This window comes from Podarcis muralis, chromosome Z (assembly GCF_964188315.1).
Source record: "Podarcis muralis chromosome Z, rPodMur119.hap1.1, whole genome shotgun sequence".
Classification (NCBI taxonomy): domain Eukaryota; kingdom Metazoa; phylum Chordata; class Lepidosauria; order Squamata; family Lacertidae; genus Podarcis; species Podarcis muralis.
The window spans coordinates 40,889,976-40,910,723 of NC_135673.1; the positions used below are offsets into that span (position 1 = coordinate 40,889,976).

At 43.5% G+C, this 20,748-nt stretch overlaps 1 protein-coding gene across 2 annotated transcripts in view; it reads left to right on the top strand.

Annotated features, from left to right (window-relative positions):
- Positions 1–20,748, top strand: part of IL1RAPL2 (interleukin 1 receptor accessory protein like 2) — a 480,231-nt gene that overhangs the window by 360,581 nt on the left and 98,902 nt on the right. The window lies entirely within an intron of this gene.

A 20,748-nucleotide genomic window follows, 5' to 3' on the forward strand; every position in this document is an offset into this window, starting at 1 on the left:
ACTACATGCAAGTCAATTTGCAGTGCTCTCGTTTATAAGGGTGGGATTTATTGCCACAACAGCTGCAGAAAATGGGTTTGCGTAGTGTCAAGGAACTCTGCTAACTGGCTATTTAAGACAACGGGCCTGTGGGTCCTTGGAGTAGATGATGGATGGTGCCACAGGTGTCTGAAATGGCACATGCAACAGCCAGCTCTTACTGTGCATGGAGCAAACATGCTTGTAAAATAATGTATTCTTAACTGTACTCAGGGTAGGGGCATGATAGACAATTATTCAGTTATGGAAAAAGTGGAAAGAGAGAAAGATGGGTTTTCCTTTCTCTCCCATATTACTAGTAAGTAAGTAAGTAAGTAAGTAAGTAAGTCATCTAATGAAAATATTTTGCAGGAGAACCAGGACAGACAAAAGAATGGGCTTCTTCATACAATGCACAGTGGAGTTAATGACAGGAGAAGGGAACTTTTCCCAACCCAACATTCCACGGGTCACATACTGGGGTTGGGTGAAGCCAGGGGCCAAAGTTGGTGGGTAACAGGGCAAAAGTGGGCAGCCCTTGAGGATGTGAAGCAATGTAGCCCAGGAGGAGGCTGAACCCCTAGTGCTCTGTTGCATAAAACTCCCTCAGAATGACACAACCAATCAGGGCACACCCTACATCAGCTAACATCATGTCACTCTGTCAGGTTGCTAAGCAACACCTCCACCCGTCTTCCTCTTGGTAGGCTTCAACACTAACAGAAGTAACTCTTGAGTTAGGAACAGAATGATCCCTGCTGCTGTACTTGGAACAAGGAACATACAAAATAAATGGAATCTAAGCAGGCTCTTCAGTAAGTCCAACTAGTTATGTGACCTAATTGCAGTCTCTAGGCTTCAGATAATACCTAAAGTTGGCTTTGTTCTTACTAAGAAGCATTTTCTTCCATTCCTTTATATGATGACAAAGATCAAAACAATCCTGTCAAACTGAGACAGAAACTGAAAGCTGGAGTTGCTTTCCACATATTTTCTCTCCCCAGCTCCCATTATACGGTGCTCGAAATTTAGAATAAGATTTCAAGAGAGCTACAAAATGAAGAAGATTCTCCAAATCATATTAATTTCCTTTTGACATGCTAAGGCAGACAATAAGTTAATCCCAAGAGGACAGCCAATCTCACATTCATAAGTTCTGTCTCACAGTTATTTTAGAAAGATCACATAGTCCTTTGACAAAAGACACATTACTGCAGACTCATTTTGCCTTGGTAAGACAGGAAAGAGTATTAGCAGATGTGTGGTTGTCAGGGTGCTCCATCCTACAGGATCTCAGTGGGTGTAACAATATGAAAAGTATTACTAGGCAGACTTCTCAACAGGTGGCAACTGTGGGCAGTTGTTGGGGCCAGTTGAGGCAGATTTATTAGAGTAAATGGGACATTGCCCCACCAATTTCAGTCTGCTTTCCACCTGTATTTATATTCAGTCCAGAGGGCGGCACTGGCTGTCAACTAACTCTTCAAGAATTCAGCAGGGAGGATGATGGAGACAAACTCGAATTGGCTCTGCCTGTCATTGGCTCTGGCTCCACTTACCACTGGATTCCTCTGTATGCCCAATCAGTCTCAAAGGACAAAATCTATCACTGGTTGGGGACCCAGCAAAGATGCACTCTTCCATTGACTCCTGAGACAGACGGATGCCAAGCAACCAGCCTTGGCGACACTCTGTGTACAAGCTAAACTACCCTTTCCTTTTCTTCTATGCTTGAGCTAACCTAAGACAATGAGTGGCTTTATACCATCAGGCCATTGGTCCATATAGCTCAGTGCTGAGCACAATGACTGCCCAGCAGCTCACCTGGGTTTCAGGCAGAGATGTCTCCCAGCCCTTCTTGAGGATGCTGGGGATTGAACCTGGAATCTTCCATGTGAAAAGCAGATGCTCTGCCACTGGAACAGCTTTTCTGTTCCTGGTGGCTTCTGCCCAACCATTTCACCTGTTCCTCTGCTTTTCATTACTGTAACTATATTTGTGGGTTTTTGTTTTTGTTTAGTCTTGTCTATGATTTTATTGCCACTGCCATCACTTTTGATGATAAATTTGATTGATTAAAAGAGTGTTCCTCTATGTACCATTTGAACTTATTTTACTTTGTAAAGCATCTTAGTCTTATCTGAAGTAAACACCCTTCTCTCCTGCATTTGTTAACACTTTCACATTCTTAGGATTGAGGTTTTTTAAAAATTCAGCCTTTGTTTCATTGACCAGCATTTGGTCTGACATAGTGAACAATTCCCAGAATTTTATTCACTCATTTGTTCCATTTATTAATGACTTCCTGCAAAACATATCAGAAAACTTAACGCTAAAAACATAAACTAATTTTTTAAAATAAAAGAATTTCCAATATAAGAACAATTCTGCAAACTTGCCCAAGCCATTTTCCTATAGATAAAATATTTAGATAGTCCATTATTCATTTGGAAAGTTCCTTAAAGTGTGCTTAAATCAAAGCATCAGCCTTGATTGCTTTGCTCAAAGCTTTCAGTCCTAAAGATCTGATTCCATTATGGACATGGCTGGGCTCTCCAACACTTTGATAAGGAGGTGAAAGATTTCCTTTGGAGCCTAGTTGGAGCCAGGGAAAATTCATTGCTGAGTGTAGCAGCATTGGGATCAATCCTGCTCTTACCAATTCATTAGTATTTGTTCCCACTAAAAATGTAAAAACAGCTCTGTTGGCTCAGATCAAAGGTAACCCGGAAGGAGGGTACCTTAAACTCCCCAGTATCTATTGTCGCACTTCAAAGAGGACTATGGGGTTTGCTAACAATTAAATATACCCAGTGCTTTTTTCTAAAAAAGAAAAAAATGTTTAGGGGTACTCTCATTTTCCTACTCATATTGAAATATGGCCCCTCAATGAGACCAAACATAGATTCACAAAATGTTTAGGGGTATGCATACCCCTGCAACACCCCAGAAAAAAAGCACTGAATATATTTATTTCAGTAACATTCAGGATCACTTATAGACCAGTTTCTTGGTCCCAACCTGTTCACAGAAAACTGTAACTTCACCACTACCTTCTTTCAGGGTACGGGGCTGTAGTCCAAGTTCTCTATTCCAAGAGAACTTGCGTGTGTAGTGGTTAGAACAGCCTTTCTCAACCTTGGGTCCCCAACATCCCTAGCTAGCAGGACCAGTGGTCAGGGATCATGGGAGCTGTAGTCCAACAACATCTGGGGACCCAAGGTTGAGAAAGGCTGGGTTAGAGTGTTGGACTATAGGGAAATGAGGGTTCAAATCCTCACTCAGCCCAAATATGACTTTGGGCCAGTCACTGCCCTTGAGTCTAACCTACCTCATATGGTTTTTGTGAGGATAATATGGAGAAAGGGAGAACCATGTATGTCACCTTAATCAAATGGGTAATGGTGATGATTATTGATGCTGGTGGTGATAGGTGGTTCTCCTCTGACTGGGGCACAGCCCCAGAGAATGATTCCTCAAGGTCTCTACTCCTGGTATTTCTCCAGAATATCCACCTATTGCTTCTCCCTCAACAGTTCCAGATTCATGTAGGCATGCTTCCCAGGTCAGGACAACTGACATTCATTAACTAGGTTTCTCCAGAAAGAAGGGCACCTTCTTCTGCCAGGGGAAAAACCTGGAACAAGCTCCCTTCCTGGCAAACAAGGGAGCTCTGCAGAAGTGAGAGAGGAAAATTGCTTCAGTTTGCATTTCAATGTGAACATACCTGTCTTCACACCTCCCAAAATAGTACATGAACTGATACACAAGCATCCTTCAAAAGTGCAGTGCAAGTCTCCAGTCAGAAAATGTGCATGTAGATACATATATTGAGGGGAAGTCTGCATGAAAATCCACATAATACTGCATGACGTTAGGAGACCCTGATTGCAAAAATGTGTATATCGATGAGACAAAACTTCAAAATCCAAAAGCAAGCAGCAGGCCAGGGGGAGGGGGAGGGCAGTTGCATGCACTTGTCTCAGGCCTTGGAGGACCAGGGGCCCCCATTAGGGACTGTCTGCTTTTTCTGTTTGTGTTTATAACTTTATTATAGCAAGACTCCCACCCTGGGCCTCGAACAAGCTCTGCATAGGCCTGGTAAACCCCCATTGTGGCAGTTGAGCTCTGCTGGGTCATCAGACTAAAGGCCCTTCTAATCCCACACTCAATCCAGGGTACATTGCTACTGAGAAATGCTTGTCTTTCCCCCACACAACTTTGAAGTAGAACCTGGAATGTGGTTATATCAGTATCACAGCCCCTATTGTATAGAACCAGTGGTGTCAATGATGGTGAGAAACATGTATCCTTTCTGCCTAAAGTCATTTAAAGGTTAGCACACACAGGTCCCTTGGAAGCTCCCAGAAAACTGGCAGACTTACCGGTAACTTGATTATGGGGGTGGAGGGGAGAGAAGTCTATTGGTGGAAAAGTTTTCCCATTGCCAACGCAATAGGTTTTCTGTTTTACATTAATGAATGCACTTGAACGATTTGCAATTCAACCTGTTTTCAGAAAACAACAAATAGAAAATGATATCGGCTGAAATGTATTTCTTGCTCATGGTTAGGCTTTGAGAACTTGCCAACATTCGTTTTTATGAGGTGTTATTTGAGGCATTGCTGCGGGTGGGGTGGAGGTTTGCATTTAGGTGCTAGAGGGAGGAACAGAAATTAAAACTGGGTTAAGTTTGCATCCCATTCTCACCCTTATTAGGAAAAAAAAGAAAAGAAAAGATCAAACTTTTGAAATGGATTCACACTGTGACTTTTATGGTCTTTTTGCTGGGCTTGTCATGAGAATGAGTTATTAGAATGTGAATGGCTCATATACTCTGTAAATTACAGGATAGTAACATTCTGCTGTGCTATTTTGACCTTTTCAACATTCTGCAATTTGCTAGGCTGTGCCATTCAGCATTTTCCCTTGTTTACAGCTTTGCTAAATGGACGAGAAGTGGCAGAACAGGCAGCCAATCAAAATATACAGTATTGGTAAAGGTCAAGATCGTGCATCATGCTACTTTCCCCACAGTTGGCTATCAAAGATTAGGGCATCTAGATTAGCTTAATGGGCTTCTTTTTATGAGAGTGGAAGGGAGGGGGGAAATGGGATTTCCTAATTGGTTTCAATAGGGCAACAATAGAGCATTAATAATGAGAAAGTGTTAATTAAATTCCCCTAGAGTATAACAATATGATGTTGGGTTCCTTAGGCAGAAAAGTCACATGGTTGGGTGCTGCCAGCAGGTGATCTAACTTGGGTAACTTGGTCATCTTTGCCACCCTGTCAGTTTTACCATACATCGAGGGCATCGATGCACTTAAATGGTAATCTACATTGGCACTTTGTGTAGCACAAGGATTGTGAACCAGAGTTGGCACATTTGGAATTCTGAGAAAGTGCCGTGGGTGCCCTATGGCCTAGCTTCAGTTTTAGTCAGCAGCAGTTGACACAAATCCACATGCCCTTCTCTATCCTCCATCCAGGCAAGTGAGCTTTATCAGAGTTCAAGGGCGCATTCCAGCCAAACAAAAACACTCAAGGAAGATGTCAAGGAAGTCAGGTGAGGGGTATGACTGAATAGGTGTGCAGCCTAAAGAGATTTTCTTGAGGGCCAGACAGAGAGGGCCTGGGCCTGAGGTCCACCACCTGCATCAGAGCAATGCAGCCAGAGCACTGTGAGAAATTACAGCTGGCAGCATTGCTTGAACATAGTGATGGGATGGAAACTTGATTCATTTTGCATTATTTATTTATTTAGAAACATTTACATACTGATAAATACTTCCAAAAAGCTCTGAGCAGGAAACCTACCCAAAGTCACACTTCCTGTAACAAATACACAAACGGAAACATAGCCACCTTTCGACATCTGCACTTCTCCAAATTTTGCACTGCAGTTTTTCCAGCCAAGTAATGTACAAAAAATGCATGTGCATAACTAGGGCAAAATGTTCATAAAAATGCATATGTTAGTGAAAATAACATGCAAAAAAATGGATTCTATTGGGGAACATTGCTTTGCAAAAAAAATGTGCACTTTAGGCAAAAGTGTGTGTATTAGGAGCAATCTGCACTAAATGTTGTTGAAATTTCGTGAGGACTTGCATACTTATCTAGAAATATAGAGAACGGAACATAAGACTGGAAAAATGAGAAACTGAAAGAAACCAGGATTGACAGATAGGAATGGTTATTCCTACCTGCTCAGTGCAAAACAGAGGGCTTGGGGGCAGTGCTGGAGCATTGTGTGCTAACAGCTTTGTGCTAATGTCATGTGCTGATGTTGGGCATGGACAGGAACTGTGGGCAGAGAGGTCACAATGCATCTCTATGTACAAAGTTCATAGATGTCCATTGTGGCTTTGGAGGGAATCCTTGTAAAGTACTGACCCTCATTTTGCTCCCCCCTCCAATAGAGATCTATTTGGCCAGCATGTAAATAAATATCAGTTTAATTTTAGCAGCGCTCCAGCCTAACAGTTTACTTCAAGGGACTCCAATTATGTGGCTCGCAAATGTTGCTGCATGCTTTACTGCTCAAGCTTCCTCCGATTCTCTGCTAACTCAAAGCATTTTCCATCCTTCACTGCCCAAGCTGAATAGTTTATGGGTACGGAATTTACATATATTACAGCCATCCATGATTAAGCTACAAATTATAGTTCACTGATCCGGAGACAATGACTAGAGCTGGGTGAATAATTAATTAACAACAGGTAATTTATTCAGTGGATTTCAGCCTTCTTCTCTGTTCGCGAATTGGACATGTAGAGACAGAACTGGGTTTTCTGCAGTGTATTCAAATGATTTTGGTAAATAAGTCTGCCTATCCAGCCCAGCCCTCGCCTGACTCCTGGCAAACATTCATTATATCTAATCCAGAAATTGGATGTTCTGATGGGAACTTTCAGCCTTCCTCTAAGGTCTGCTTCCCTTTCATGATTGATGGGTCTAGGCCCTTAAAAACAGAGACATGTTTTATATAAGGTGTTCTAATGAATTTGCTCATTCAGCTTTAGATTCTACAAATACAGGGGTGGGGCTACCCGCTTCTAGGCAGGACTTGTTGCTGTGTTTGCGTTTGGACAGGAACAGTAACATGATGATGCTATTGGTCCTTAGGCTCTATATCAGGGTAGGGAAGTTCAGACTTCTGGAGGATACCCAGGCCTATCCTTCTGGACCCCTGGAGTCATCCTAGGCCATACAGGATACAACTCCCATGTATTTTTTAATTCTTTTTTTCAGGCTGTTTGGATACTATGCAAAGCATACACTCAAACTTTTTTTACATCTTTTAAGTTTCATTCTGGTGGGTACCTTATGCCCAGGCTGGGCCAACCCACCCATGAAGCAAGGTGAGGCTGCTGCCTCGGGTGGCGAGAGGCACAGGGACAGCAGATCTGGCCTCCAGGCTTCAAGTTAGAAGAAAGGAGATTCTGGCTAAACACCAGGAAGAGCTTTCTGATGGTCAGAGCCATTTGACAGTGGAACAGACTCCCTCAGAAGGTGGTGGACTCTCCTTCCTTGGAGGGTTTTAAGCAGAGGTTGGGTAATCAACGATGCTTTAGCTGAGATTCCTTCATAGCAAGGGGTTGTACTAGATGACTCTTGGGGTCCCTTCCAGCTCTACAGTTCTACGATTCTATGAATGCATCACCTACTGTTGCTATTGCTGCCACAGTGGCAGCAACGGCTGTGGTGCACTCCCTGGAGGCTGGATCTGTCTCCTCTTTGGCACACACACCCAATCCCTCCTCCCAACTCCAGGGAAGAAATGGTGGGAGCTCCCCTTTAATTCCCACTTGATTTGATTCCCTCCTTGTTCCCGTAGATCTTTATTGCCTCCATTGTTCCAGATGTAGATATTCACTCACTCCCTTCTTCTCTGGTGGGGAAGCACCCATTTTGTGTTTCTCAGGTGCCAAAATGTATCATGTCCCAGGCTATTTTCTGCCTTTTGCCATCTCTTGTGGGGGCTGGTATTCTCATTGCCAAATGGTCTTGATTAGCAGTAGACAGTATGGAAACTGACAAGAGCATTCTCCCTGGGCATGCTATTTTTTCATTAGATGACTACATTTGCAAAGAGATGCTAGGATGACAGATGTGTTGATTTGTGCCCCGAATCCACATGCTTAATTTACATGATAACTGATACCTGGAGAGGGTGGTGGTAGTGGGGAAAGCAGGCACTTGACAAGAGATAGCCAATATGTGATTGGCTTATCATCACCTCCCAGCTTGACTCTTGTTGGTAGTTAATCGTTTGGCGTGATAAGAGGAAATGATCAGTGATTACTGATAGGCTATAATAGCAGCTTCTTTCTAAAAGATAAGGATGGAAAACTATGGCAACTGGAAATGGAAGTGGAATATTGTTATATTATATAAACACCGCAAAGAAATTCATGGGGGGGGGGGATTAGCCTGGAAGTTGTGAGGTTGGACTGGACCAATATTATGGCTGACACTTATTTATAATTAAAATTGGGGGATCTCTATTAGACTTCTTGGATGGGAAGGAAAATAATGAATCTGTGCTGCCTGGACTGAGCATTGGGAAAACATCAGCAGAGGGAGGAATAAATGGATATTAACCTGGATTGAATATCGGGCTGTTATGAGGAATGTTTGCTGGCACAACTGATGGATGGATAGTTAGAGAACACATCTTTTTCTGGATGGGGCAAAATTTAAAGACACATCTGTGAGAGAGGACCTTGTATTCTTCTATCTCTCTTCTCTTTATTATTCTTTGTGTAGATTAGCTTGTCTAATAGCAGGTTAGGCTATTAGGCAACCTTTAGGCTGTCAAATTAACCAGATGCTTGGAAGCTGTGGCTGGATGGTTTCGTGGGAGCCGATTGAAACTAAATCCTTCGAAGACAGGGGTCCTATGGGTGGGTTGGGATGGCATGGGGATGAGGGACCAACTCCCTTCTCTTGTGGGGTCCCAATTAGTGCCATTGCCTTCCGTTAAGAGTTTGGGTGTAATCCTTGACGCCTCCCTTTCCATGGAGGCGCAAGTTACAGCAACAGCCAAGGCGACATTTTTCCACCTTCGCCGCATCAAGCAGTTGGTCCCTTACCTTTCCCGCACCGACCTGGCCACAGTGATCCATGCGACGGTCATCTCCAGGCTTGACTACTGTAATTCGCTCTACGCGGGGCTGCCCTTGAAGCTGTCCCAGAAACTCCAGCGGGTGCAGAATGCTGCAGCGAGGCTCCTCACGGGGTCTCTGCCATGGGAGCATATTCACCCAGTGCTTTTCAAGCTGCACTGGCTCCCGGTGGAGTACAGGGTCAGATTTAAGGTGCTGCTTTTGACCTTTAAAGCCCTTCACGGCCTAGGACCCTCATACCTACGGGACCGCCTCTCCCGGTATGGCCCACGGAGAGCCTCAAGGTCCATAAATAGCAACACCCTAGTGGTCCTGAGCCCTAAGGAAGTTAGATTGGCTTCAACCAGAGCCAGGGCCTTTTCAACACTGGCTCCGGCCTGGTGGAACGCTCTGTCTCATGAGACCAGGGCCCTGCAGGATCTGATTTCTTTCCGCGGGGCCTGTAAGACAGAGTTGTTCTGCCTGGCCTTTGGCTTGGAGCCAATTTGATTCCCTCCCTCTCTTTCTTTTTTCTTTTCCTTCTCCTTCTGCGATGAGGCTGCATTTTAACATTTTAATGTTTCAATATTTTAATGTTGTATTTTTTAATTTTGTTTTTAAGTTGTAATCATTTAACTTGTTTTTATTATTGCTTGTAAGCCGCTCTGAGCCCGGCCTTGGCTGGGGAGGGCGGGGTATAAATAAAAATTATTATTATTATTATTATTATTATTATTATTATTATTAAATGATAAGTGCTTCTAGGTGTTCTGCTACTTCTGCTCTGTAAGCCTGCAGGTGGTTAACATCACACATCTCGTAGTAGCAATGCTGCTGAAAGTAGTGATATAAGAAACATTTCCCTTCCCTCCTGTTCCCCTCCCTCCAAAATAAACAGATCTTACTGTGGAACACCACATTTTTTAATGGGACATTGGTGAATGCCACTTATTTCTGAGCACTGTAAATGCAACAGGGTCTCCTTTTTTATGAAATTTTGATCCAGGAACCTTACACTCTGTTCATGGCACTGTTGACAACATATACTTTGTTGGGGGGGGGGTTGGGGTTGTTTTGTTTTTTTGGAAATCATAGATGATCTTTTTTAAAAAAAAAAGGAAAGAAAAGAAAATCAAAAGCATCTGACTTTTTAGAAGACAATAATGGGTGATTATGAGATTAAAAAAGGGAGAAATAGAACAGCTGGCTAAGTCTATCATTTTTATTTGTTTTACTTCTTTCCACTACATTCTTGATTGAAATCACCAGTTTTCAGCACTAACGCTGATTGTTTTGAACCTAATTTAGATCCTGATTCAAATCAGAATGAGACACAAGGGTAACTGTAGTGGATGCCCCCTGTAATTCGAACAGCTCAGCAGAAAACTATGTCTCTGGTCTCAGCGCACCTGTTTTGTACAGAAACGGGCAAATCTGGCCAACCCTTGGTTTGTGCCTAAGAATAGCTTGGGTCGCTGGACAGTTTTAACTTTTTGGCATCAGCTCCAGCGATTCCTCCCTAGTTTTAAAAATCTTAGCTTCACCAACAAAATGCCTCTTTGCATTTCCCCTCCCCAGTTTGTTCTGAAAGGAGACTAAAGTCTGGCTAACACATGTGTGTCCATTGCTGATTTACTCAACATCTGATGACTGTTGTCCATACAGTGGTACCTCAGGTTAAGAACTTAATTTGTTCCGGAGGTCCGTTCTTAACCTGAAACTGTTCTTAACCTGAAGCACCATTTAGTTAATGGGGCCTCCCGCTGCCGCCGCACTGCTGGCACGCGATTTCTGTTCTCATCCTGAAGCAAAGTTCTTAACCTGAGGTACTATTTCTGGGTTAGCGGAGTCTGTAACCTGAAGCGTCTGTAACCTGAAGCGTCTGTAACCCGAGGTACCACTGTATATGTAAAGTAAAGGTAAAGGTAAAGGTACCCCTGCCCGTACGGGCCAGTCTTGACAGACTCTAGGGTTGTGCGCCCATCTCACTCAAGAGGCCGGGGGCCAGCGCTGTCCGGAGACACTTCCGGGTCACGTGGCCAGCATGACATCGCTGCTCTGGCGAGCCAGAGCCGCACACGGAACGCCGTTTACCTTCCCGCTAGTAAGCGGTCCCTATTTATCTACTTGCACCCGGGGGTGCTTTCGAACTGCTAGGTTGGCAGGCGCTGGGACCGAACAACGGGAGCGCACCCCGCCGCGGGGATTCGAACCGCCGACCTTTCGATCAGCAAGCCCTAGGCACTGAGGCTTTTACCCACAGCGCCACCCGCGTCCCTTATATGTAAAGTATCTTTGTTCAAAATTATTATTTATGGGTTGACATATCTGTCTCTAGTGATGTCTATGTGTTGGCTTATCCAGACATTCAATTTTTTTGTGGATTGGCACAGAGTCCTGATTAAAAATGGTATGATACTTTGGAAGATTCAATTTCTGATCTGAAAATTAACCAGAAACCACCAATTCTATCTGGCTAGCTTTCCCCAAGGGCTTTCTTTTTTGGGGGGGGGGGGAGAAATGATAAAAAGCTAGAAATGTGATGCACCCCAGTGAAAGCAAGTGACAACACCTGTATTTAGATGTGTACTTTGACATGCATCCCAGAAGTAATGGATAGCAGCCATGCTTCAATCTGCATGTTGATGCACATCCCACGGAAAGTCAATGGAGAGACTCTCCATTGAAATATGTATCCTACTGAAAATAATCCCACATTAGGATGCACATCCAATTTCCAGGGATTTCTAAGATTTTCTATAACATGGATGTGGATATCCAAGACTATGGGGTAGAAAAGTGGGAACCTCTGTGGAAGTAAAGGGCCAGATTTCACACCTCGTATTTGTTTCTGATTGTACTCATTGCAGAAAAGACTGTCTTGTTGATCTGTTGTTTATGTAATGGTATGAAAACTCATAAACATCTCCTGGCTTACTTTTCAAGTGCTCTTAATCTTTTTCCAAAAGCAAACTGTAGCCTACAGTTTGATCCTTGTGCACATAATGCCTCTGTAGCTAGTAAGGTCACCAAAATAGGCAGAGAATAGCAAGGAAAGCACATTAATAAATGATGCAGAAGTATCAGAGGGGAAAACTACATTTAAATATTCCCTCTTTTTTCTTTTTTGAAAAGGTAGGGCTTGCTGGGGATTCGGGGGGATGTGTCTCGCACGAAGACACATATCAAGTGTCTAGATAATAAGTGACACAGCAGAGAAGGGATTTGGCGAGCGTCGCCTCTACTCTCTGTGCACTGAGCAAAGATTTTTCATTTCATCCATCATTCACAGCTCACTGCAGTGCTTCCAAAAGTCACTTAAACTTATCCTGCCTAGGAAACTATGGGATGGAGAGAAGCCAAGAAATCCGTACTGTGTTCCCTCTTATCACACTAAGTCTGTTACAAGCTGGCTTGGAGTCATGATTGTTAGCAGGATTGATACGTATTGACGAATGAATGCCGTGTTCCAAGTCTAGGCAACGTCTGCTGCGTTTTCCCTTATCCCTGAAATAAATGGTGTTGCATTTCCCCCTGAAAGTTCCAGCTGTAGCCTTTTATAAAAAGAGACTTTGTAAGCACTGACAACTTGATGCTAGACATTGAACAAAAGAAAACTGGACGGGTGTTTCTTTTTTTAAAAAAAGTGTCTTCCTGGACGCCTTCCTAAACTCTGAGGAAATGGAAAAGTTTATGTATGGGGGGGTTTAAATTAAAAACCCCCTCAAAGTTTCTGTCAATCAACTATATAGAAAGTAGGAGGCTGGACTGACACTTGCTGTCCTCCTTTCCCCACTGTTCCATGTATCCATTGGGTCAATACAACACCATGGACAGCTCCACACAAGCAACTTGCTTCTCTTCCTCCTCCTTGACAAGCTCCTCCCCCTTGGTCTGGATACCATGGTTCATAAAGGTCCAGCCATGGCCTGAAGATGAGCTTTTATTTACCTTTCTCTGGACTTCCACCTGGTGAGCTCCCTGCATAATTGGGCAGGCATAGCAATACATGATGCCCTCCATTCATCTCCTGAGTAAGGCTGGGAGGATGGCATCTGTCAGAGTCCTGGTTTGGGATCTTCATGTTCCAAAACACCAGGCTCAAGATCTCTCAGCTTTGAACCATCAGCATTAGGGACCTAGTTCACTTATGCAGCTGGTGGTTTAGCAGCCTTGTGCTCAGCTGGCTCTTCTTCCTCCTCATCTCAGCTCAAGGCCAGGACCATGAAGCCACCTTCCAGCTAGTTCATTATCTTCTCCAAATGGCAGTAGGTCACCAGAGTTTCAGATATGGGACTTTTCCAGCCTTACCTGGAGATGTTAGGATCGAAGCTTGGACCTTCTGTGTGCTCTAACATGAAGCTACCTGATTGTCAGGGCTTGTTCATTGTTGTTGTTTTATGGCGTGACAGATGCATAAGTATGTATTACTATGAATCCCTAGAGCCAGGAAGGAGCATAAGTCTGCTTTCATTGCCGGTGAAGACTAAGGTCACCCATCATAGATATGACAGCTGTTCATACTGATATGCAGTGGTCCAAGTGGTCGCAGTACTAGACCAGTGTTAGTCAATGGTCAGGGATGATGGGAGCTGTACTCCAGCAACATCGGGCAACTTGAGGTTGAAGAGCTCTGCACTAAACAGCATTCCCAATAGGCTGTGGGTTGGCATCTCTTTTCAGAAGCCCACCTCCAACCTCTGCATCTCCAAATGTATATCTCAATCATTTGGTCAGAGGATACAGAAGCTGGGTGCCTGGTGCCCATATTTATCACATTCTACACAACCTGAAATACTGCACCTCCCTCCCCATCCTCAAAAAAGCATTCTTGCAATGACAGGACCATCACTGTTGACCAGTGGTGAATGCAGAAAATCTTTGCATCCATGAAGCAATTACAAGCAGATTCTTTTTTCAAAACAAACAAGCAAGCAAAACAAAAAACAAAGCCATTTCAAGGCAAGATATTGTAAAGTAAGACAAGAACAAACAAGAGAAAAGTGCCATAGTGCGGGTGGGAAGGGAAGAACTCTATGCGATCCTTCCTTTGAAAATAAGGATGTTATATAACACCGCCTCTATTTTGTTTTGTAAAATATTGGTGGTTACATAATTTCATTCTCAGTTTCTATACTTTGTGAACAAATTCCTTTACAGACAGCTGAAGCAAACACGTGCAAATGCTTGGGGTGGGGTGGGAAATCCTGAAGTGGCAACACAGAAGCCCCCCCCCCCCAGCAGCCTTTGTTTCAGCAAGGCAGCAAGAGCAGCCAATATGGTGTGGCCAAGTTCAATGATTATATTTCATATAATTGCTGTTGCGCATCTGATGAATCCTGTTGCAGTGAAGAAAGTCAGTCCTTGGGGACCTATTATTCTTGGCATGGACCAGATGTCTGGAACTAATCCTCCTGTTTGCTGTTTCATTATCCTGTAACATAGATTGATCCTTACTGAATTACCTAAAGAGCGATAGAGTTGAAGGAGCAAAGTTCACAGCTAGAGCTATAATGGGAAATATGGACCATCCCAGTTTTCTCTTCTTATTTCTGTTTCGTATGCTTGCCTATGACTTTCAGATCCCTTAACACTCACAACTAGTCAAATATCTCCTGCTTCCTTAAGCAACTACATACCTCATTGTCCCTCATGCTTGGAACTCTCTCCCTGAGGAGTTTGGTGGTTCCACCTCATTCTTGTCCTTCAAGGCCCTCCTCAAAATTCAGGAAATGCATAATCCTTTAGTTTTCCATTTCCAACCAGAATGAAACTTGAATATTGATTATTTGTTTTTAATGTTATTTCCTTGAGTTTGTATCTCAGATTTCTTCAGTCATGGAACCTAAGATGGCATACAAGTAGTTTGAAGGCACATGTGATCACTCATCCAGGCACTGAGCAGGCTCAGACCTGCTTGGCTTTGGCAAGTTGGTGGCCTAGTGTGCCTTCAGACCATACCCTGAATGTGTTGACTTACATTCAAACATTGTTACATTTCATCTCTCCTTCCTTCCCTCCTTCCTTCCTCCCTCCCTCCCTCTCTCCCTCCCTCCCTTGCAAACATTTAGACTTTAGACATCAACCTACCATCTTTCTTTCTGTCTATGCTACTCTATAAAACTCATATTCTGTTCCCTTTTTCACATGATTGGAAATCATGTGGGCTGAACACTTGGAAGCTGTGGAGGTTGGTCCATTAGGGCAGTGTTCCCCAACCTTGGGCCTCCAGCTGTTTTTGGACTACAATTCCCATCATCCTTGACCACTGGTCTTGCTAGCGAGGGATGATGGGAGTTGTAGTCCAAAAACAGCTGGAGGCCCAAGGTTGGGGAACACTGCATTAGGGCATCCAAAGCACTGCTCCACCAGCATCCAGTTTTCTTCAACCAGCTCTGACCTACTTGCCTTCTTACTATCAGTCATGGGGTTGGTCCTAGCCATTTGCTGCCTTCTCTTCAATCTCAGGGCAGATACACACCATGCATTCAATGCACATTTAAAGCACATAACTTTTCCTAAAGAAATACTTAGAACTGCAGATTCCCATTCACAGATTCCTATGTCCCAGGTCCCTTAACAAACTACAGTTCCCAGGATTCTTTGAGGAGGCCATGTGCTTTAAATGTGTGTTGAATGTACTTGAAAAGTGTGGTGTGGGTGCGCCCACAGCTTTGGTTTTGTATAACTTAGCAGGAAGGAGCATGGGGAAAAACCTGGGGACAAATGGCTCTGCCTGCTTTAGCACCTCCTGCTATTGATCTCCCCATTTTCCTCTCAGCCAGTCCCAACTGGCACCAGCCACCACTGCACCGAAGGTCCAGGAGATTGCACGTTCTGTCCCTGCCCTCAGTGTCCACACATTCATCGTTTCTGTGTCATAGCCTACAGATGTGTGGTGATTAGATGTGGGAGCAGTGGGTGCAATTCCCCTACCCTCCAAGCTTTCAGCCTATGTGGTTGTTGACCATGTGAAAAGGGCTAGCAATGGTGAGAAATAAAACAATCAATAATCATACTATCAACTTTCTTTCTTTTTTATAACATTTTTATTAGGGTTTTTACATTGCAAAATAGAAAAAGAAAAAAGAAAAAATACAAAATAAAAATAAAAATAGTTAAAAACAATCAATCTTTTCATCACATTATTTCTCATTTACTTGTTTCCCAGACCGCCTCATACCTCCCTTTTTTGTATTCCAATTCAATTTATTAGCTCAGCAGTTTCTTTCCCTCTTTATTCTACCCTAATCTTTAATCTTAAATTATTATAACCTTGAATTTTTACTTATAAAAAACCCATTTTTTCATATTCTTTTATACCATTACAGCTAGAAACCATTTAATTTCAATCCAACATCATTCTAACATTCATTAATTTTGCAATATCTCTGTAGATAGTCTTTAAATTTCTTCCAATCTTCTTCCACCGACTCTTCTCCCTGGTCTCGGATTCTGCCAGTCATTTCCGCCAATTCCATGTAGTCCATCACCTTCATCTGCCATTCTTCCAGAGTGGGTATATCTTGTGTCTTCCAATACTTTGCAATCATACTATCAACTTTCATCATATCTTCCATGTTATGCAGCCCATGTGATTAGACCAATAATGCAGAAACCTATATACGCACACTCAGATGTAAGCCCTGTTGGGTACTGTGGGACTTATTTCAGTTAGGTGAGTGTGTGTACCAAAGATGGGGAACCTGTGACCTTCCCAATCATGTTGGCCTCCAACTCCCAATAGCCAACATGCCAATGGTCAGGGATAATGGGAGTTGAAGTCTAGCAACAACTAGAGGCACACAAGTTCCTTATCCTTGAGATTGGGTGGCATTTGATGCTAGCTCTGTTCATGCTAGTAGAACCAGTGAAGTTAATGGACATGAATAACTTAGGTTCATTAATTTCAATGGGTAGAACTACTCTGAGTAGAACTTAGTTTAATACAACCCATTATTTCCAAAATGCCCAAGGTGAAAACTGCTTAAGCTAGTTTCATGCTAACCAGAAAGCTGGAATTTGGTACACATGTAACTGAAGGTATCTTGAAACTTAGGGTTAGAGTGGACTTCCCCAAATGGCTATAGCTGCCCTTTGGGGTTGACTGCTACTCAAACAGCTTGGATTGCCTCTAAATGAAAGACCAGCATGGGGTTGGAATGTTGGGCCATGGGATAAATGTGTCCAGAAACATCTGGAAGGCCACAGTTCTGCATCCCTGGTGTATAGGATCTCAGGATAAATGTGCAAAACAGTGGCCAAATATATACCATGCATGAATCATTGCTGATGAGAGCATGGCCTTCCATTGTAGTGTAGCAATGTGAACTCTGGCCAGCTGCCTGTTATTTCTACAAACAGGACAAGCAAAGTTTTAGCATCTCACCCAACCTCAGTGGCACTTCCTCCGGCAGGACCCAAAGGAGTCTTAAACTGCGTATTAATCATTATCAGCCAGGCTCAGCATAACACTTACTCAGCATGAGCCTCAGGTATGGATTATTACATAAATATAAACACTTTTCACAGTTGGGAAGGGGAAGAAATGCTAGCAAGTGCATGAAACAGATAATTTTACCTAAAATGGAACCTAGCACGAGCACACACACACACACACACACACGGCTATACCATTAAACAGGGCTGGGGAACCTTTGGCTCTCCAAAGGTTGCTGGATTTCCAATTCCCATCTGCCCCAACCAGTGTGGCCAATGATCAGGGATGATGGGAGTTGTAGTCCAGAGTTGTAGTCCAGCCCAGCATTTTACAGAGTGTGTCCCCTGCTTCTGGCGGCAGGTGTTGGGAAAAGCTGCAGCAGCCCCCTGGCTATTTATTCTTCCTAAGCCCCTTGGCTCTATACTTCTGTTGGAGGGTCAGAGCTATGTGTGCCAGGTAAGTTGTCTTGCACCCCACAATTAGACTGTTGCCCCTGGATGCAGTGGAGAACATCCCATTAGCAATATTGAAATTATATTCAACTGCCCCTCCAGTCATAGAATCATAGAGATTGAATAGACCACAAGGGCCATCGAGTCCAACCCCCTGCCAAGCAGGAAACACCATCAGAGCACTCCTGACATATGGTTGTCAAGCCTCTGCTTAAAGAAATAGACTCCACCACACTCCTTGGCAGCAAATTCCACTGTCGAACAGCTCTTACTGTCAGGAAGTTCCTCCTAATGTTTAGGTGGAATCTTCTTTCTTGTAGTTTGGATCCATTGCTCCGTGTCCGCTTCTCTGGAGCAGCAGAAAACAACCTTTCTCCCTCCTCTATATGACATCCTTTTATATATTTGAACATGGCTATCATATCACCCCTTAACCTCCTCTTCTCCAGGCTAAACATGCCCAGCTCCCTTGACCGTTCCTCATAAGGCATCGTTTCCAGGTCTTTGACCATTTTGGTTGCCCTCCTCTGGGCACGTTCCAGTTTGTCAGTGTCCTTCTTGAACTGTGGTGCCCAGAACTGGACACAGTACTCCAGGTGAGGTCTGACCAGACCAGAATACAGTGGCACTATTACTTCCCTTGATCTAGATGCTATACTCCTATTGATGCAGCCCAGAATTGCATTGGCTTTTTTAGCTGCCGCGTCACACTGTTGGCTCATGTCAAGTTTGTGGTCAACCAAGACTCCTAGATCCTTTTCACATGTACTGCTCTCAAGCCAGGTGTCACCCATCTTGTATTTGTGCCTCTCATTTTTTTTTGCCCAAGTGCAATACTTTACATTTCTCCCTGTTAAAGTTCATCTTGTTTGTTTTGGCCCAGTTCTCTAATCTGTCAAGGTCGTTTTGAAGTGTGATCCTGCCCTCTGGGGTGTTAGCCACCCCTCCCAGTTTGGTGTCATCTGCAAATTTGATCAGGATGCCCTTGAGTCCATCATCCAAATCGTTGATAAAGATGTTGAATAAGACCGGGCCCAAGACAGAAGCCTGTGGCACCCCACTAGTCACTCTTCTCCAGGATGAAGAGGAACCATTGATGAGCACCCTTTGGGTTCGGTCAGTCAGCCAGTTACAAATCCACTGAGTGGTAGCATAGTCAAGACCGCATTTTACCAGCTTCTTTACAAGAATATCATGGGGCACCTTGTCGAATGCCTTGCTGAAATCAAGGTAGGCTACATCCACTGCGTTCCCTTCATCTACCAGGCTTGTAATTCTGTCAAAAAACGAGATCAGGTTAGTCTGACATGACTTATTTTTCAGAAATCCATGCTGACTATTGGTGATCACAGCATTCCTTTCTAGGTGCTCACAGACTGTTTGCTTAATGATCTGCTCCGGAATCTTCCCTGGTATTGATGTCAGACTGACTGGGCGATAATTATTTGGGTCCTCTCTTTTCCCCTTTTTGAAAATAGGGACAACATTTGCCCTCCTCCAGTCTGCCGGGACTTCACCTGTTCTCCAGGAATTCTCAAAGATGACTGCCAGTGGTTCTGAGATCACATCTGCCAGTTCTTTTAATACTCTTGGATGCAGTTCATCTGGCCATGGAGACTTGAATACATCTAAACTAGCCAAGTATTCTTGTACTATCTCCTTAGTTATTCTGGGCTGTGTTTCCTCTGCTGAATCATTTGCTCCAAATTCTTCAGGTCGGGCATTGTTTTCTTTATCGGAGAAGACTGAGGCAAAGAAGGCATTGAGGAGTTCAGCCCTTTCTGTGTCCCCTGTTTGCATTTCACCATCTTCTCCTCTGAGTGACCCCACTGTTTCTTTGTTCTTCCTTTTGCTATGGACATACCCATAAAAGCCTTTTTTGTTGCTTTTAACCTCTCTAGCAAGCCTGAGTTCATTCTGTGCTTTAGCTTTTCTGACTTTGTGTCTACATGTGCTGGCTATTTGTTTGAATTCCTCTTTGGTGGTTTCCCCCCTTTTCCATTTTTTGTACACATCCTTTTTTAATCTTAACTCAGTTAAAAGTTCTTTAGATAGCCACCCTGGCTTCTTTAGGCACCTTCCATGTTTCTGTCTCATTGTTATTGCCTGAAGTTGTGCTTTTACTATCTCCCTCTTAACAAACTCCCAGCCATCATGAACTCCCTTTCCTTTTAGTATTACTGTCCATGGGATCTCACCCAGCACTTCCCTAAGTTTTATGAAGTCAGATTTCTTAAAGTCAAGAAATTGAGTCCTAGTATGCTTGGCTGCTCCTTTCCTTCAGAAGAGCGTGATCACTCGCGCCTAATGATCCTTCCACTTCTACCCCACTAACCAGGTCATCAACATTGGTTAGGACCAGATCTAAAATGGCTGTTCCTCTTGTTGCTTCTCCCACTTTCTGGACAATGAAGTTGTCTGCAAGTCCAGTGAGGAATCTGTTTGACCTTATGCTCTTGGCTGAGTTTGACATCCAACAAATATCCGGGTAACTGAAGTCCCCCATTACTACTATCTCCCTTCCTTTTGCATGCTTGGCCATCTGTTCCAGGAAGGCATCATCTATGTCCTCCGTTTGGCTTGGGGATCTATAGTAAACTCCCACAATGAGGTCTCAGTTATTCTTCTCTCCGTTAATTTTGACCTAGGGGTGGGGGAAGAAAATTGATTCAACTCATTTTTAAAGGCAAACCTAGGCTACAACCAAAACAGTACGAGAACTAAA